General features: G+C 46.9%; 1 pseudogene across 1 annotated transcript in view; it reads left to right on the forward strand.

The window, feature by feature from the left end:
• Nucleotides 1-19,155, forward strand: part of LOC149351056 (regulator of microtubule dynamics protein 1-like) — a 48,927-nt pseudogene that overhangs the window by 2,171 nt on the left and 27,601 nt on the right. Inside the window, exons 2-3 of the transcript XR_016290496.1 lie at nucleotides 320-419; nucleotides 16,003-16,247. The product of XR_016290496.1 is annotated as a regulator of microtubule dynamics protein 1-like (transcript). The remainder of the gene's footprint in view (nucleotides 1-319; nucleotides 420-16,002; nucleotides 16,248-19,155) is intronic.

The raw sequence follows: 19,155 nt of genomic DNA on the forward strand, positions 1-19,155 counted from the left end.
GCTCAAGGAAGTGTGTTTCAGCCGTTGGCTACGGCGTTGTGCTGGAAAGTGAAAATATATTGTCAAACTAATTGCTGTAATAAATTTAGGCCGTGCACCAGCCAGTCAGTCAGTTTAACTATCTGAAGTTGGCCTTTGAACGTAGCATTACAGTGCCCGTATAACTTTCACTACTCGTCCCTAGGTGGGCGGTGACATACCGTTGTCCGTTGCACACATCATTTTCCTTCCCGCATGCTTATCATTTATCACGTGCCTTCGTAACAGTCGAGCGATTGGGAGGGTCGATAGTGAAAACTTAGTTTTTTTCTTCTGTTAGGGCTGGCGTCGCCTGACCACTGCGGGGCAAGGAACAGTGTCGGCTGTAGTGCCGCAAGTTTTTCTTCTGTGTGGACTCGCGCTCTTGGACATGTCTGAAGGTAAGTGTACGCCAGAAGTTGTCTGATTCATTTTTTTTTCTTTGTATGCTGTAGAGTGGCACTGCCGTTTCTTGAATTCAGCCGAAATCAACGTATTAGTATTTAGCGTTGTAATGTCAAAGCGTTAGCTTGCATGTCCTGTGCTCACACGAGAGCGCTGGTTGATTAAAACTGGGCAGTTTTATTTTTGGTTCTTGCAACTCAGTTTACTTTCCTTAAAACAGTGCCTAACCTAAAAGACTGGGGAGTACTGAATGCACAGTCATCACAGGAAATGTCTTCGTTTTCATAGTAATCTGAATTAGCAGAGTTAATATCTGCTGAAGTCGTTTGAAAGTTCAAAAACTGACCGTAGCGCTGTTCGAGGTCTTGCAAAGTGAGTCGTATCTGCATGGGCTCTGCTAGAACTTAGGTGCTTGAGCATAATCTTTCGCGGCCGGAAATATCCATCATTGCAGTCATTTAGCGCCGGGACCTTCTAACCGAGATATGGCTGGGATTAATCAGGTTTATTCCTGCTTTGCTACTCACGAAGCGCTGCTGTAGGGAGTTATTGTCCCTACATAAGTATCTGAAAATTCCCTACAATTTTTGCCCTGGGATTATAGGGTTACAGGAGATATATGCCCTGCGAAGAACTGGTATTAAGCTGTTAATACTTTTTGGCAGACGTTTGTCTTGATACAAGGTGATACATGGTGACATAGTGTTAAGCATAAACTAGAAGGAAACATTCGAATTGAAATTAGCTAAGCATTGGGGAACTGATGTTTCTGGGGTTGTCACGTTTAATAAGAGACAGTGCACAATGATGGTAAATTGAAAAAACTAAAGCATTGGCTAATTGCAGGTGTATTATAGTGTGTTGGTGCCTAATATGAGCTGTTGCCAGTGTAGCAAATAGGATGAGACATTTTAACTATCATGCCTTGGAGAGGATCTCACAACACCAGTAAAAATCTTGCTGTGAGTAGATTTACATGCAAACTTTTGTTAGACTGCAAAAATGTGTGGCAGTGCACTGGTTAAAATGAAGCAGAGCCATTTGTCTAGTTTTGAAGTTCTGGTCAGTGTCACCTGGTTAAGGCTCATGAAGGCTCCCTTCCTTCATGGTCATCATCTGATATTAGTTCCTTACCACTTTGATAACTGGTGCCAAAGGCACGCCTTTTGTTAAAAGTTTAGAGCCCAGGGGATTTGCTTCTTTGGCTGCACAGTGCGGCTTATTATGCATTGCCATTGTTCGAAATCTCTTGAAGCGTAGGGGAACTCTTGTCTTAACCCCACGAGAAACTTGGGTCTTCCACGGATGCTTCAAGAGCCCCACTACCTGGCTTGGAAGCAAACACTCCTGGGCTCTAAAATTTTGACAGTGGTTCTACCTTCTAGAGAAGAGGTGCTCAGCTGAAGAGAGCCTTTTTTTTTTTAAAGTTAGCACTGTGGCTTTAGAGTGCAGCTCTTTGGCACCCGTTTTTGCGTTCCGCGTCGTAGTTGGCGTTGTCGGTGTAACCGGTTGTCTTAGTAGTAGAGCGAAACGTCTCCTGGAAGGTGGCTGCCACGGGAAGATCCCGGTACGTGGCTAGCAACATAACACTCCACCTGCCAGTGGTGGCAGGCGGCGTGTGAAGAGCTGTGCTCAAACTTCGCATTACCGACTACTGTAATCATGTCAGTGTTTTGGAAACCTAGAGTGCCCATTAAAATTGTGTGCAACTTAGCTTAATGTATTAACTCTTCTGTTGATTAGTGGTGCTTTACCGATGCTAAATGAATAAGGCAATGATAGTGACACAGCATGAAAGCAGTCGTTGATGAGTCATTTGATATTCTTGGCTGATTAAAAAAAATTGTAGCTGATGAGAATAAGTTAATTACTTGTAGAATTTCATTATTGGAGGTTTTAGACTTTGTGCAACCTAGTCTTTATTTTGCTTACTAGCTTTTCAGTTCTTGCAGTTCATTTTGCAGGGATTGGAAACTTTTTTGTGATGTTAGTGTTTCCTGCATGCCTTTTTTTTTAAACTGTTTTACAGCACAGGCTTGTGCACTGCATTCTTTTTATTTTATAGCTTTAGACCAGGTTCTGATTGTCTTTCCATTCTCGTATTTTATTTTTAAGGCTGCTTTAAACTTGAACAGTAATTGCCATCTTCACTTTTCAGTAACCTCATGCATAGGTCGACATTATTTAATGCCAGGGCTTCAATCTAATCGTGCTTGCTGCTAAGTGTTTGCGTCCTTCTGTTCATTGTCTTTCCATTGTCTGTTCTTGTCACTCTAGCGGCAGCAAGTGAAGTGGCTTGTGCATTGTGTTGACTGGTAGCTGTGTGAGGATTTGGCAGATAATTGAGTACAGGTGCCATTGTTATAAGGCAGTGTAGCAGCAGTGAGCTGCTGTGATTGTTTATGCTAAATTTGTAACAGTTTAAGTAAAAACTTTGACCGTTGCATATAATGGGGCTCAAATGCAAAAAAACTGTGTTGTGTAAAAGCCTCTGCCTTGCTGTGTCCCTTGCAGCATAGTTACTGTTCTTGATAGCAAGGATGCCCTCTTCGTATATTATATGTGGAGACTTTAATGCTCACAATGAAATTTGGGGCAGCTCACACACATGTGCCCGAGGTGCCAAGGTAGGAGGACTTCTCTCAGCACATTCTATTAAGCCGCTAAATGATGGCAGCATAATCTGCCTCCGAAACTTAACGATGATTGCCAGCAGCATTAACATCACCTTTCTGACAAGTTCAAGCTTTAACTGGTGCACCGATTTGGAAACACGCGGAAGTGATCGTTACCCAGTCCTCATATCAGCTGTCTGTGCGCAGACAGCACCAAAGAAATTCCTTATAAAATTTACTGACTGGGATGCATACAAGGACGCTGCAAGCAGAGGAATTACTGCCGCAACCCGAAATGAGGAATTATTATCTGCAATGGCTCATTGCCTAAAAGAAAGTGCACGAATTACAGCTAAAAATGATAGGCAACCTTCAAATGATGAGGCATTTCAAAGGCTGTGCGCTATTTGCAGGCGAGCTGATAGGAAAGCTTTGCAGACAAAAAAACCTTGAACACCTTTGTGCCTGCCAACAGGCACAACTCCACATTTGGCGCTACCTGGATCAACTCAGTCGGCAAAGATGGCGTGACTTTTGTTCTATGCTGGATGTGCGCCAGCCAGTATCCAACATTTGGTGGATTGTTAGAGGTATGCGCACGCCACTCCAACAGCTTCACCCCTTCGCTGCACTCTCTCTGCATGAACGGAAATCCCTAAAAGGAAGTTTTAGCAGAATACTGCCGACTGTTGTCAGCGGGATCAGGGCCTTCGACACTCTCCGCACATGGTCAATCCGGCATCCCACAGGTGGCAGTACCAGCGTTGGACCTGCCTTTCACAATTTAAGAGCTATCCTCAGCTATTGCGGAATCAAACAGACACACGTCTCTGGGTCACGATGAAGTGACCTATGACACCATCGCAAAGCTACCCCACAACTCCCGTCTTTGACTCCTGGAATATTACAATTCTTGGATGACTGGTGAGGTCCCCACAGAATGGAAGCTGCCGAAAGTTGTGCCTGTTCCGGCACCTTGTAAGCAGCCAACAAGCTACGCATCCTTCTGGCCCATTGCCCTATTGAGCTGCGTAGGTAAGCTTATGGAATGAATGATCTGCAAGTGCATCATTTAGTTCCTCGAAAGCTGCAATGAGTATCCCCAAGAAATGAATGGATTCTGCCAAAATAGGTCTGCAACTGATGTCATAGTCCTCGTCTCATCATTCGAAGAGTAACATCATGCTGGGTGCATCCGGGCAGCCGTTTTTTTTTTTACATCAAGTCCGCTTTTGACTCTGTTTTTCACCATGCCATTCTCGCAGCCTTGGCCAGTTTAGGCCTCGGAGGAAAGCTGTACAAGTGGATTGGACACTGTTTAAAAGAACAAAAAATTTTTATGAACACTCCAAACAGTCCAACTAGCTTTCACGCAGTGCAGAGGGGCGTACCTCAGGGAGCGGAGCTCAGCTCTCTCCTTTTCAATCTTACGCTTATACACATAACAAGAAACCTTCTGTGAGGAATACACATAACGATTTATGCAGATTATATCTGCATCTGGAGCGCGTCACGTTTGCGCTATATTACTCAGCAACGTCTTCAGAGAGCATTACTGCAAATCCGATGTACCTAGCTCCCAGAGGTCTTCGTCTCTCTCCAGAAAAGTGTGTTGTCATGGCTTTTGCAAGAAAACCATCTCTCGATAGCCGCTCTTCCTAGTTGGACGGTCACTATCTTATGTACGAGCTTAGTGATTCCTAGATGTTGTGATAGACAGCAATTTCTCGTGGTCACCTCAGATTAAAAACTTCGCGATAGGATCAGTGCAGCATCGCAAGTTTTCAGGTTCATGGCGGGAACACGGCAGGGCAACAACTGCCGCTCAATGGGTCTGCTTGAAAAAGCCAATGTTGAACGAACCTTGCGCTACTGTCTACCAGTGCTTCAAAGATTAAGCAAGAAGATTCTCGAGGCCGTGAGGAACAACTGCCTGCGGATATGCCTTGGCCTCCCAAAGGGTTCCTCTGCATCAGGAACAGTAGCGGAAGCGGGCTGTCTCCAGCTAGATGTGATTGCCACCGAGGAAACTATGCGTACATATCTCCGCCACGTCATCCAAGGGAAGAAGCACTTCCCACACCGCGTCAACCTCACCCACGCCAACTCTGGCTTTGGCCAAGCCGTGCAGCTCATGCCCCCCCCCCATTTAACAGCCACAGAAATTACTGCCTCTGACCCCTTGGCCACTCTCGCCTCGAAAGGTTAAGCAGTTTGTTCCAGGCGTGCTTACGAAGAGCCGCATCCCACATGCAGCGCTTCTGCAAGCTACTCTCGGATACTTAACTGAGGAATATATGCAGTATACCCACATCTTCACCGATGGTTCAACTACACAGGCAACTTCTTCTTGTGGCGTTTATGTGCCCTTAACAAGCCATGTTCTTTTTTACCGGCTGCAGCGGAAGACATCCTCTACAACAGCTGAGTTTCATGGCATTAAAGAAGCTGTTACCTATATCCTGCACCAAACTCCCAGCAGCTGGGTTATCTTTACCGACTCCAAAGCATCTCTACAGATCCTGTTCACCCTGCTGAAGAAAATTATGAAATTTTGAATGGCGTAAAGGAACAAACACAGGAAGACACGGAGACAGAAAGAGCGCCTACTACCGAGTTTATTGCGGAAAGCACCATCTTTATATGCCAATACATTATCATCATCAATGCGTTATCATAGCCAAGACAAGCTAACAAAGAAATATATGTACAGAAAAAGATCATATTTATGCATAAAAGCCAGTGAATTGCTACTCACAGAACGAGGCATGAAAAAATTTACGAACACGTTAACAAGATGGGATGACATGATCTATACATGATCATCTAAAAAATCCAGTCCCCGGCCGCCGAGTTTAACAGACGAAGTGCTTAAGCACGTGGACCCACCTTTCTGTACGTAAAATGCTTCGATAACTTCCCATTCAACTCGCTCTCTGCCTTTGCCGATAAACTTTGCCGACACGGCCACACCTTAGAGGTATCTCATAGATGACCTCAGACTTTCAACTCACTCTCTGCCTTTGCCGATAAACTTTGCCGACACGGCCACACTTTAGAGGTATCTCGTAGATGACCTCAGACTTTCAACTGACTCTCTGCCTTTGCCGATAAACTTTGCCGACACGGCCACACTTTAGAGGTATCTCGTAGATGACCTCAGACTTTCAACTGACTCTCTGCCTTTGCCGATAAACTTTGCCAGCACGGCCACACCTTAGAGGTATCTCGTAGATGACCTCAGACTTTCAACTCACTCTCTGCCTTTGCCGATAAACTTTGCCAGCACGGCCACACCTTAGAGGTATCTCGTAGATGACCTCAGACTTTCAACTGACTCTCTGCCTTTGCCAATAAACTTTGCCAGCACGGCCACACCTTAGAGGTATCTCGTAGATGACCTCAGACTTTCAACTCACTCTCTGCCTTTGCCAATAAACTTTGCCAGCACGGCCACACCTTAGAGGTATCTCGTAGATGACCTCAGACTTTCAACTGACTCTCTGCCTTTGCCGATAAACTTTGCCAGCACGGCCACACCTTAGAGGTATCTCGTAGATGACCTCAGACTTTCAACTCACTCTCTGCCTTTGCCGATAAACTTTGCCAGCACGGCCACACCTTAGAGATATCTCGTAGATGACCTCAGACTTTCAACTCACTCTCTGCCTTTGCCGATAAACTTTGCCAGCACGGCCACACCTTAGAGGTACCTCGTAGATGACCTCAGACTTTCAACTCACTCTCTGCCTTTGCCGATAAACTTTGCCAGCACGGCCACACCTTAGAGATATCTCGTAGATGACCTCAGACTTTCAACTGACTCTCTGCCTTTGCCGATAAACTTTGCCAGCACGGCCACACCTTAGAGGTATCTCGTAGATGACCTCAGACTTTCAACTCACTCTCTGCCTTTGCCGATAAACTTTGCCAGCACGGCCACACCTTAGAGGTATCTCGTAGATGACCTCAGACTTTCAACTCACTCTCTGCCTTTGCCGATAAACTTCGCCGACACGGCCACACCTTAGAGGTATCTCGTAGATGACCTCAGACTTTCAACTGACTCTCTGCCTTTGCCGATAAACTTTGCCAGCACGGCCACACCTTAGAGGTATCTCGTAGATGACCTCAGACTTTCAACTCACTCTCTGCCTTTGCCGATAAACTTTGCCGACACGGCCACACCTTAGAGGTACCTCGTAGATGACCTCAGACTTTCAACTCACTCTCTGCCTTTGCCGATAAACTTTGCCGACACGGCCACACTTTAGAGGTATCTCGTAGATGACCTCAGACTTTCAACTCACTCTCTGCCTTTGCCGATAAACTTTGCCGACACGGCCACACTTTAGAGGTATCTCGTAGATGACCTCAGATTTTCAACTCACTCTCTGCCTTTGCCGATAAACTTTGCCGACACGGCCACACTTTAGAGGCATCTCTAGATGACCTCAGACTTTCAACTCACTCTCTGCCTTTGCCGATAAACTTTGCCGAAACGGCCACACATTAGAGGTATCTTGTAGATGACCTCAGACTTTCAACTCATTCTCTGCCTTTGCCGATAAACTTTGCCGACACGGCCACACTTTAGAGATATCTCGTAGATGACCTCAGACTTTCAACTCACTCTCTGCCTTTGCCGATAAACTTTGCCGACACGGCCACACTTTAGAGGTATGCCGCCGCGGTGGCTCAGCGGTTATGGTGCTCGGCTGCTGTCCCGAAAGACGCGGGTTCGATCATGGCCGCGGCGGCTAGAATTTCTTTGGAGGAGAAATTCTAGAGGCCCGTGTACTGTGCGATGTCAGTGCACGTTAAAGAACCCCAGGTGGTCGAAATTTCCGGAGCCCTCCACTACGGCGTCTCTCATAGCCTTAGTCGCTTTGGGACGTTAAACCCCAAAAACCAACCAACCAACTTTAGAGGTATCTCGTTGATGACCTTAGATTTTCAACTCACTCTCTGCCTTTGCCGATAAACTTTGCCGACACGGCCACACTTTAGAGGTATCTCGTAGATCACCTCAGACCTGCATTCCGTTTAACACTGCATATGCTTGATAGCGCATTTTGAGGGTCGTTTGTTCATCATGGAGAGAATCTTTCCAAGCTTACATGTTGCTGAAAACACCACATTCACGCCATAACGACCCCCTATCTTCTTGATGTGCTCTACTCTGTGCATGTACGGAATTACGCCAAAGGCCTCTTATCTCGCTGCTTGCTTTGTAGATCGCCGCTCGAAGCGAGTTTAATCTTCTGCAGCAAAGCTTCGCAAACAGCGGTTATCACAAGGCAGGCATAGACAGCGTTGTTCAATCTCTTAAGCTGCTTATCAAAGCCAGCCTGCACACAGTGATCACATGATTTTGAGAGAGCGGCGTGTAAGCACGTCATGGCAATACTTCGTTTCACCAGTTTAGAACGGGCACTGCTGAATGGCATAAGGCTTTTCTTGGAGTGGGGGTTGTACACCCAACACACATGATCTACACCAGTGAAATCAAACTGAACGTCCAGGAACTGGATCTTGCCCCCTTGCAGCAGTTTTTGAGTGAAGGTAGAGGCATTGGGGATTCTCTGAAAGTTTAAAGACGTAGGCGGGTCAAAAGGAATAAAATAATCAACAAAGCGGAAAATCTTTAACAGGTGTCCGGTTTAACTGCGCACAGATGCGCTGGTCAATAGAAGCTAAAAAGATGTCGGTTAAAATGGGGCCAATAGATGAGCCAGTGCAAATACCAGTTCTTTGCAAATAAAACTTCTGGTTAAAATCAATGACAGTGGATTGCAGGTAAAATTCAAGCAAAGAAATAAAACTGTAACTGGTGATTCCAATAGCGTTCTGGAACCTTATTTCATCAAAACCATTTATGCTCTCACAAGTGGTCGTAAAGCGGCCATTGTGAGGAACAGATTAATATAAGTTTTCCACATCTATTGAGAACGCACATGATGCTTTGTGTGCGAGTGAGTGAGTGCACGTTAAAGAACCCCAGGTGGTCGAAATTTCCGGAGCCCTCCACTACGGCGTCTCTCATAGCCTGAGTCGCTTTGGGACGTTAAACCCCATAAAACCAACCAACTTTGTGTAATCCAGACCTCATTTCAGTTAAAACCGAATCAGAGTTCTTAATAAGAAAGGGGTCAAGAGGGCAAGATCCAGTTTCTGGACGTTCAGTTTGATTTCACTGGTGTAGATCATGAGTGTTGGTTGTATAACCCCCGCTTCAAGAAAAGCGTCATGCCGTTCAGCAGTGCCCATTCTAGTATTGCCATGACGTGCTTACACGCCGCTCTCTCAAAATCATATGATCACTGTGTGCAGGCTGGCTTTAATAAGCAGCTTCAGAGATTGAACAACGCTGGCTATCCCTGCCTTGTGATAACTGCTCTTTTGCGAAGCTTTGCTGCAGAAGATTAAACTCTCTTCGAGCGGCGATCTACAAAGCAAGCAGCGAGATAAGAGGCCTTTGGCGGTAATTCCGTACATGCACAGAGTAGCGCACAACATCAAGAAGATAGGGGGTCGTTATGGAGTGAATGTGGTGTTTTCAGCAACATGTTAGCTTGGAAAGATTGGCTCCATGATGAACAAACGACCCCCAAGGTGTGCTATCAAGCATACGCAGTGTTAAACGGAATACAGGTCTGAGGTCATCTACGAGATACTGCTAAAGTGTGGGTGTGTCTGCATTGGGCAGACCGGCCATTGTTTCAATGAGAGAGTGAGTGAGCACAAATGGACAATAAAAAACAATGAAAGGGGGAACCTCCCTGATCACTGCAGAGATTGTAAAGGTTGCGGACCGGTGCTGGAAGGGGCAGAGAGCGAGTTGAAAGGGAAGTTATCGAAGCATTTTACGTACAGAAAGGTGGGCCCACGTGCATAAGCACTTCGTCGGTTAAACGCAGCAGCTGGGAACTGGATTTTTTAGATGGATATGTTTAGATCATGTCATCCCATCTTGTTATCGTGTTCGTAAATTTTATTCATGCCTTGTTCTGTGAGTAGCAATTCGCTGCCTTTATGCATAAATATGATCTTTTTCTGTACGTATACTTTTTTTTTTTTTTCTTCTGCCCCGCCGCGGTGGTTCAGTGGCTACGGTGCTCGGCTGCTGACTTGAAAGACGCGGGTTCGATCCCGGCCGCAGCGGCTGAATTTCTTGAAGGCGAAATTCTTGAGGCCCGTGCACTGTGCGATGTCAGTGCACGTTAAAGAACCCCAGGTGGTCGAAATTTCCGGAGCCCTTCACTACGGCGTCTCTCATAGCCTCAGTCGCTTTGGGACGTTAAACCCCTACAAACAAACCAAACTTTTTTTTCTTGATAGCTTGTCCTGGCTATGATAACGCACTGATGATGATAATGTACTGGCATATAGAGGTGGTGTTTTCCGCAATAAACTAGGTAGTAGGTGCTCTTTCTGTCTCCGTGTCTTCCTGGGCTTGTTCCTTTGCGCCCTTCAAAATGTTATGATGAATCAATTAGCCCAACAGCAAGTACTTCTGCTGCTGAAGAAAACCAATCATCAGCCAGTTTCCCTTGACTACAGCTATCTATATCATTTGGCTTTTGCCACACGCCACTGCATAACATTTCAGTGGATACCAGCACACAGTGGCATTCTGGCCAACGAAAAAGCAGATGAACAGGACATCACCCTGCAGTCTATACGAAGAATGCAACAAACCATCCCTTGCAAATGGAAGAACCGTGCTGACATGCACGTATCTTAAGGGGGCTCTGAAACACCTTCCGAGGAGAGCACATAAACTCTCTCAATCACTGAATTGTGTTGTAATGAACACCTGAGCCAAGTAATACCCTTCTACAAGCAGCGAAGAACCCACAATCATGTGCGAAAGTTGGCGAGCTCTTCCCGGCGACTTTTTATGCTCACACCCTCCTCCGTCGCTCGCATCTGCGTATACAAGTTGAGAGGTGGCTATTGGCTAGATTCTTCGAGTCGTCAGGCAGCTACCATGGCCGCTACCAATAAGAGGTGTAGCTCTGGCGAGTCAGGAAGCTCCGCCCCCGCAGGTGGGGCCAGCGAAGGAGCGCCGACCTTACAGCGTACAAAAAGTGACAAGAAAGAGGGAAAGGCGCGAAAGTGCTGAAATTCAAATTTTGATTATAGATAACGCAGCTTCTACAAAGCGCATTAAAAAAATTCTTGTAGGACAATATTCGTGAAGCGGTGTGCTTTAACGCTGTAGTCATACTGTAACTTTATTAGAGCCCTTTTCGGGCCCCTTTAAAAATCCGTTCACTACCAAAATGTCTCTGCTACCCCATAGTTGCGAAGTGCCTTTCCAAGCAATTGTTCAACAAAAATCTCAAGCAATCGGACCACTCCTCTTCCGCTTCGAAGAAAAATGCCAAGAATTCGGTATCCGGAACACATTGCCCGATATTGCCTGGAGACCTGACCCACCGCCTCCATTGTACAGTTTTCCTGCTGTATGCAACTTTGCACTGACACACATTCACAGGAATATATACTGCAAAAGTTTTATGCAGTAAACGAAAAATGCAAAAACTGCAGATTTTCCTTGCAGAGCTTCCTGACCTGCTGGAGCCATGCGGCTCATTTGATGCGACCATGGTAGATGCCTGATGTCTGAAAGAATCCAACCAATAGCCATCTCTCAACTGGTATACACTGTTGTGAGCGACTGAGGAGGGTGTGAGCATGAAAAAGACTCCGAGAAGGGCTCGCTAACTTTCGCGCGTGATAATGGGTTCTCTGCTACATGTAGAAGTGTATTTGGCTCAGGTTTTCATGACAACACTATGCAGTGATTGAGTGAGTTGATGTGCTCTCCTCGGAAGGTGTTTCAGAGCCCCTTTGTAGTCACGCTTGTGGGGCTTTGTTATGCCCTTGCCATTTTCAAGCAGATGATGGGGCTCGCCTTCAGGGCTGTGAGTGGGCAACTTGTCTCTGCTGCTTGGATTGACAGTGCCGTGGCCTTTTCACCTCCATTCTCTTTACCTCGAAAGCTTTTCTGCATTCTGCATTTTTTTTTGCTGCTTTCTGTCAAGTGTATCTCCAGCTAAATACTATCACCAAGTGTCAGTTCGACTGGAGCCCGCTCACCATTATTGCCCACCTATGCGATGCCTCAAAAGTACAACCGAAGCTGGGTAAAATCCCCACTGGCAAGGACTTCGCTGATCCCCTGTCGAAGAAGAATATCCGGAGAATTGCTGGTCTTTGATCGCATTTCCACCTCTTAGTTAAACAATTTGCAGTCGTATATAGCCCATCCACAATGTTGCCTTTGGTTGGTGTCCTGCCCAAACAAGAGCCTTTTGTTGATTACGTTGCTGATATTGCCACCAATTTTAGCCCATCTCGATGCATCAGCTCCAAGCCAAGTTCTCACCCATGTCTGCAGACTGGTGCCGGTGTTGTCCTAGCCAAACAGCAAGACTACGAACTCGTCATTACTTATGCTGGCTACCGGGAAAAAATAATTACTAGTACATCACTCAATGTGAGTGTTTGGCACTTGCTCGGGCTGTTGGCAATTTTTGCCGTTTCCTATACAGTCGGCATTTCACAGTCCTGACCAACCATCTTGCTTTTTTTCTGGCTTTCTTTGCTAGAAAAAATAATGCCTCAGGCCGACTAGGCCTCGGCCTTTACATCTGCAAGAGTATTCGTTCAGTCACGCACAAGTCCGGGTGGCTGCACCACGATGTGGGCTGCTTGTCTCTTCATCCTGTGGTGCCGCCTGATCGGAGTGAGACCAACTGTTTTTCCTTTCTCTTCCCCATTTGAGAATTTGTCAACATCACCCACAAACACTGCCATGATCTCTCGGTATGATCATTGATTGCAGACCTCGACTCAGCAAACCAGAATTCCTCCCTACGAGCGTTTCATGTGTGCGAGAGAGCACTCTATCACAATCACCGCAAATTCCACTCCGATGGGCCTGCTTTTTTTGCCCTAGTGGCTCCGCTCGGGCATCTTGAAGAAATACCTGCCAATCCCCGGCCATCTCGGCGTGTTGCATACATATGGCCGGGTGTGCAAGCTGTTTCTGTAGGCCTGGTATGTTGCCTGTTGTGACCAGTGCGAAGGTAGGAAAAGGCCATTTGCGTCGCCTGCTGGTGGCCTTTCAGCCTATTGACATTCACCCGAACCTTGATATCGCATTGGTGTCAACTTGCTTGTACCTTTTCGACGTCCAGGTACACTCTCAACGGGTCCATTAGCTTTAACGTGAGCTAGCAATGTTGCAGATTTTCTTCAAGAGAGTATAGTTCATCATGGTACTCCATGACACTTATTTACTGATCGGCGCCACTTGTTTCTGCCAAAAACCATTGGTGGTATCCTTCGCATGTGTTCCAGCTGAGACAAACTGACCACAGCCTATATCATCCATCAACTTCACCGACTAAACGCCTCACCTGAACATACCTCGACGTACCTCGACATGCCTTGACATATGACCTTTGCAAACGTAAAGCGCCGAGGGGTTTGATTCTAAGCGGGGTTGTGGGGCTTCTACAGGATACCTAGAAAGCCTAAATTTTTCAAGGTTTCTTATCTTCAAGGCTCTAGAACTCGAGCGGCGCATAATGAGCCACATTGCATGGGCCCAGAGGCAAACCTCCAGGGATCTTTACTCTTGCAAAGGCTTGAGCTGACCTCAGTGATTGGGAAATTGCTCTACCTCATGTCATGCTCGCCTACAGTCCTTTCCGCCATTACTCCGCTGTCTTTTTGCCATTTTATTCTTCGTTCCTATGTTGTCCTAGGGCCTGAATACATTGATACTGCCTGCTGGCGCCTTAACCACACAGTATGCACGAGATGTAATTGCATGCAAGCGGAGCTTACGCGCCAACTCGCCCACGCCCGCCTCTCCTCGTCGCAAATCAGTGAGCAGCCAGTTTATGACTGCCAACATCGGGAAGTCCACGTCTCTCAGGGTTAGCTCATCCTCCATGGTGTCTACCTATCCGGGTCAGACTTGCTAAAAACTGTTCTTCCCGTACATTGTCCATTCCCGCGTTCTCTATCAGGTGACTGATAACACCTATGAAATTGCCCCGCTCAATTTTCCGACTGACGCTGTTGATGCTGTTTGTCCCAAGCAGTACCACGCAGCTGACGCGCTTCTGGCTAAGCACCGGGAATGTGTTATTGTCGCCAGAGGGTTGGCTCACAATGACGTGCAGATGAAGAGGAAGACCAATAGAAGTTTATGTGCTAGGTGCCACTTCCCACTAGCTGTGCGGCTATGTATGATGGTCGTTTGTAAATACATGTTGCAATACTATTTTCACTAAATAGGTTGTTCTTAGGATGCTTCAGTCAAAATATCTTTCATATAGAGCAGCTTCCACAGCCAAGCAGGGAGGGGGGGGGGGGGGGGGAGGTGTGTTAGAATTCGACCACACCAGATGCTGTTCACCCTAGCGACGCCACTGTTTATGATATAAAAATTGAGGTTCCTAGCTGTGTGGGAATCTGAGACAATGAGAGAGCTGATGCATGTGCTGCAGCAGCCCATAATGCAAAAATGCAGCTCGTAGGTATGCCACATAAAGATGTCATGAAATTTGTACAGAGAAATCTGAGAGCAAAATGGCAGACTTCGTGGGATGATGAAGTAAACAATAGACTACACCTAGTGAAATCGTTCATCGAAGAATGGTAGTCGTGTAGTCTTCAAGAATGCTTCATTAAAGGAATTTCATATCGCCTTCATATTGGTTGCACTCATTTAACATACAGCTTCATTGGTCTCTTCGCAGAGCTGGTCATCACAAGCCTAATTTCATGTTTGAAATTTGAGAGACTATTGAAAAAGTATTTCTCACGATTTTGTGTTGAACCGATTGAACAGTGCTAATAGACGGGACGGAAGAGAAGTACATGGGCACAGCACTTGTGTCACTGTTCTTCTCTTTCATCCTGTTTGTTAACGCTGTTCAATCTGTTTCCATCAACATGCATCAACCAGCCAGACTAAGCCCTCTTGTGTTGAACACATCCCATTCCATCCAAGCTTACTCTTAGGATGAAACGCACCTACCAGAATTTCCTGCATTGTTTCGTTCTTAAAAGAAGCAGTTTCTAAACCAGTTATAGTACAATAAAAAAACCTTTTAACCCCCTCCTGCCAAACAAATGTTTTAAACCTTGCATTTTGCACATAATGGCCTTAGTTGCCCGTGTGCCACAAAACACACAACACATTTTGCCCATTGTAAAATGTTTTATACCTTGATTTTTCATCCCTCCACTAGCTTATTTTGAACAGCTGTCTTTAGTTATTAGTCATTCTAGGACTATGAAACCAGGTTGGTTTTTCTAGTTTGTCAACATTACGTCTGTCATTTTCTATTCTTTTGCTTGCAGGACTGCTTTGAGCACTAGCCATTTTGTTAGCCTCCATGTTTTAATCCCATAGGCAACTTCTGGCAGGATGCATGGGTTAAATACTTTCTTTTTCATGTACATGGCAGGCTGTTCATAATTTGGGAGCGAGCCAAATGTGTATTCTCTGCCAATTTGTCTTTCATGATCAAGATCTGTCGTGATTACCTTGCCTTACATAGATGTATAGTCTGACAAAAGTTTAGAGCCCAGGTGGTTTCGCTTCTGGGTCACACCATGTGGCTCGTTATGCATCAACAGCATTCCAAGTCTCTTGAAGGCAAGAGGAACTCTAATCTGCCCCTTTCTGAAGGCAAGGACTTGCAGGGATGTGCGGGAAACCCTGCTGGGCTCAAATGCTGTGTTTCCCATCTACTTGGTTAAGTAAACACCTATGTGTGAAAACACAGCTTTCAAGGCAATAATGTTGTTAATGCTAGTAATACGGTTATCTCTAGTCTTGAGATTGGTGATAAAATGAATGTTAATGCTAGTAATACGGTTATCTCTAGTCTTGAGATTGGTGATAAAATTATTATTTTTTTTTTTACAGTTGAACATGCAAAACAAGAGGCTGACCGCTTGCATGAAGCTGGTGACCATGAGGCATCGTACAACATGCTGTTACTCCACAAGGACTGTGGTGATCCGGATCTGTTATGGCGCCTTGCACGTGTCACATTCAAGCGATGTGAACTAGCCCCTAAGGCGGAGAAGGAGGCTGGCCTGGCTGAGGGCATAGCATATCTTGACAAGGCTGTTCAGTGTGGAGGTGAAGATCTTGGCCCTGTTCATAAGGTATGCATCACAGTACTTCCTTGTGGGAAGTTCTCATGACTTGTACAGTTGTGAGCAAAAGTGGAGAGACCACAACTCCGATCGCGGGAGCAGCTGCAGGGCCGCACCACGGCGTTACCTTGCGCCGCACGCTCGCGGCGACAGTGTGCCCCGAGTGACGACAAACTTCACCCTTGCGCTTACTCAGGTGCTTATCATGCTTGATAAATTCGTAGTACGGTGTTCGACTACTCTGCAGCTGAAGGTTGCGACGAAAGAGAGCGCGCATCGCAAAGTGCCTAAAGTCTCTGAAGGGAAAGTAGGGCCAGCTGCTCTCCTCCTCCGGTTTCAGCACGCCTTGACGGTTGCGCGTCAATGTCATGCCTGTATTAGCATGGTGTTAAAAGATACGCGCGGCTTCCACTCGACTATTGAATCATTAGGTAGAGACGAGTGCATCGAGGCGTAAAATGCAAGGCACTGTGGATGCTTGCTTCAAATGCCCCCTTCAAATAAGTATTCAAAATGTTCGGGACTCAGTCTCTTTATATTCGTGAGAAATGAACTATCTGGACGTAACATTCAACAATACTTATTGGAGTTGCCGTAAACGTCAATTATACCAACAGCTTGACGTGGCATCGAATCATACAGTGATGACACAACGTCGGGGCAAGCACGAAGAGGCGGCCATTCTTGTTTTACGGCAGTCCACAGTTGATCAGCTGTAACCATGTGAAGATCTCGTGCCGCAAGTTGCTTCTTGATCAGCCACCACACGTTTTCGATAGGGTTCAGATCTACACCTACTGGTGGCCACTCCAGCTCGTGGATGGCCAGCTCTTCCCGCGGTGTACCCATGAGGCGAGCTGTGTGAACAGTGCTACGGTCCTGCTGGAAAAGGAAGCAGCCATCGCTGAAGGCGCCACCAAGCACGTAGGGGACCAACTGCTCTTGGATGATGACACTATAAGCGGAGGAGTTAAAATGGCCTTCGATGTGCACAAGGGGGCCCAGACCATCCTTGTTTATGACACCCAGACACTGACAGCGCACCTGCCACTTGACAGGACGCCCGTCGTCTACTCGGACAGGTATCTATAAGACAGGAGGGTGGAGAGAGCCGTAAAGAGGAAAAGAAAACCAGGTAACACACGATCTCTCTGGACCAATGAAAACATTAAGATAGATTACAATTGTTTTGGATGAAGAAATATCTGATATTTCTGATATCGCGCCGAGAACGGAAGAGGAGGGGAGCAGCTAGCCCTATTTCCCTTCAGAGACTTTAGGCGCTTCGCGAGGCGTACTCCCTTCCGTCGCGACCGTCAGCAGCACAGTAGCCGAGCGTTGCACTGGAAATTCATCAAGCGTGATAAGCACCAGCGCGAGTGCAAGTTTGTCATCACTCGGGGCACTCTCGCCGCGAGCGTGCGGCGCGAGATAGCAGCGCCGTGGTGTGGCCCCGGAGCCGCGGTCTCTCATCTTTTGCTCACGACTGTACCTAGTTCCAGTTTCTAATTCTCTGAGTACCTTGTGGAAACCTCTAATCTCGGATTTCGCAGATGTTTCTCTCTGAAGTCTCTGACAAGTGGCCCACCTGCCATGGTGGGCAGGTGGCAACCTACCCGCCAGGTTGTGGGCAACCTGCCAGTAGGCTTTGTGGCCAATGGTGCAAACCACTTTATAAGAAAAAAGAACTGAGTGGGTTTTAAACCTGCAGTGGTGCTGACAGATAGGCTATGCTGGCCACTGCATTAACCCTTTCGCTGTCACGGACGTACCGGTACGTTTTCGCGCTTCCCCCCCACAGTGTCACTGACGTACCGGTACGTTCTCTATCGTGCGTTCAAAATTTCGCGTTTGAGCGCAAAGCTGACGCTCTTGGACTATCCGCGCCATCTGTTGAATCTTTCTACAAGTTTGTATTTTCACCCCCTTACTGTTTTGGTACATGTAGTGAAGAGTACGGAGCGTCTGCCATCCCACCCCTCTCTCTTTGCTGAGTGGCGCGGTCGCTCCGCGTTCGGCGGATCATGACGCGCGCGTGTGTGGTTATGGGTCCAAGGGTTGTTCTGCCGTCTGCCGCTGTTTTGCAGGTTTTTATTTTTCTTCTGTCGGCGTGTGAGCTACGGCGCTTCAAGTTCAAGGGCGCGCGCCGTTGCCACTCCGAGAGTCAAAGAAACCGACACATGACTCGATCGCTGCTTTCGCTTCGCTCTCTCGTCGCACCCTCGCTTGCGGCTGGCAGCAGCAAACGTAAAGCGCCTCTAACTTTGTTTTAGCCTTTTTCCATCTCCCTCTCTCATCTTTATTACACAGCGTCCCATTGCTCTCCGTTTTGCGGGCCACTAAAAGCATACCCCTGCTGCGCGCGGTTACTTTCGGATATGGCTGACCGCGCGGGACCTTCCTCTGCGCATTGGAGCGGTGGATCTTCCGATTCTGAATACGAGCCGAGCTCGGATTCGGACAGCGTCTCATCCGAGGAAGAGGAGAGTTCCGCATCGTCAGATTCTGATGTTGAAACAGCGGGACCATCATCCCGGTAGCGTGCGACACTGGGGGTGCGTCACGGGCAGAAACACCCGACAGCGAAAGGGTTAAACCACTACATCACCACCTCGGCCGAACTTACTGCTTGTTTAACTGCCTCTCTCTGGCGCTGTGCTTCGCCTGCCGTTGTCTTCATTAACTTCCTTGAGCAGTGGATCCAGAACACACCGCTATCGCGTTGCCCTTTTATACTGAGCCTCCAGCGGAAACCAAAGTGAAAAGCGAAGTGCAAGTGCACCTTGTTTGAATTTTGCCTAACCATGCTAAATCGTCTAATTTTTCATCAGTAAGTGACTGTGCTGCACTGCCTGAATAAAGTGACCACCCCAGCAAAGTAGTAAAGCCATGACAGTTATGGTAGGGCACCTTTCGT

Source organism: Amblyomma mixtum, chromosome 3, assembly GCF_055824585.1.
Source record: "Amblyomma mixtum isolate Tamu chromosome 3, ASM5582458v1, whole genome shotgun sequence".
Classification (NCBI taxonomy): Eukaryota; Metazoa; Arthropoda; class Arachnida; order Ixodida; family Ixodidae; genus Amblyomma; species Amblyomma mixtum.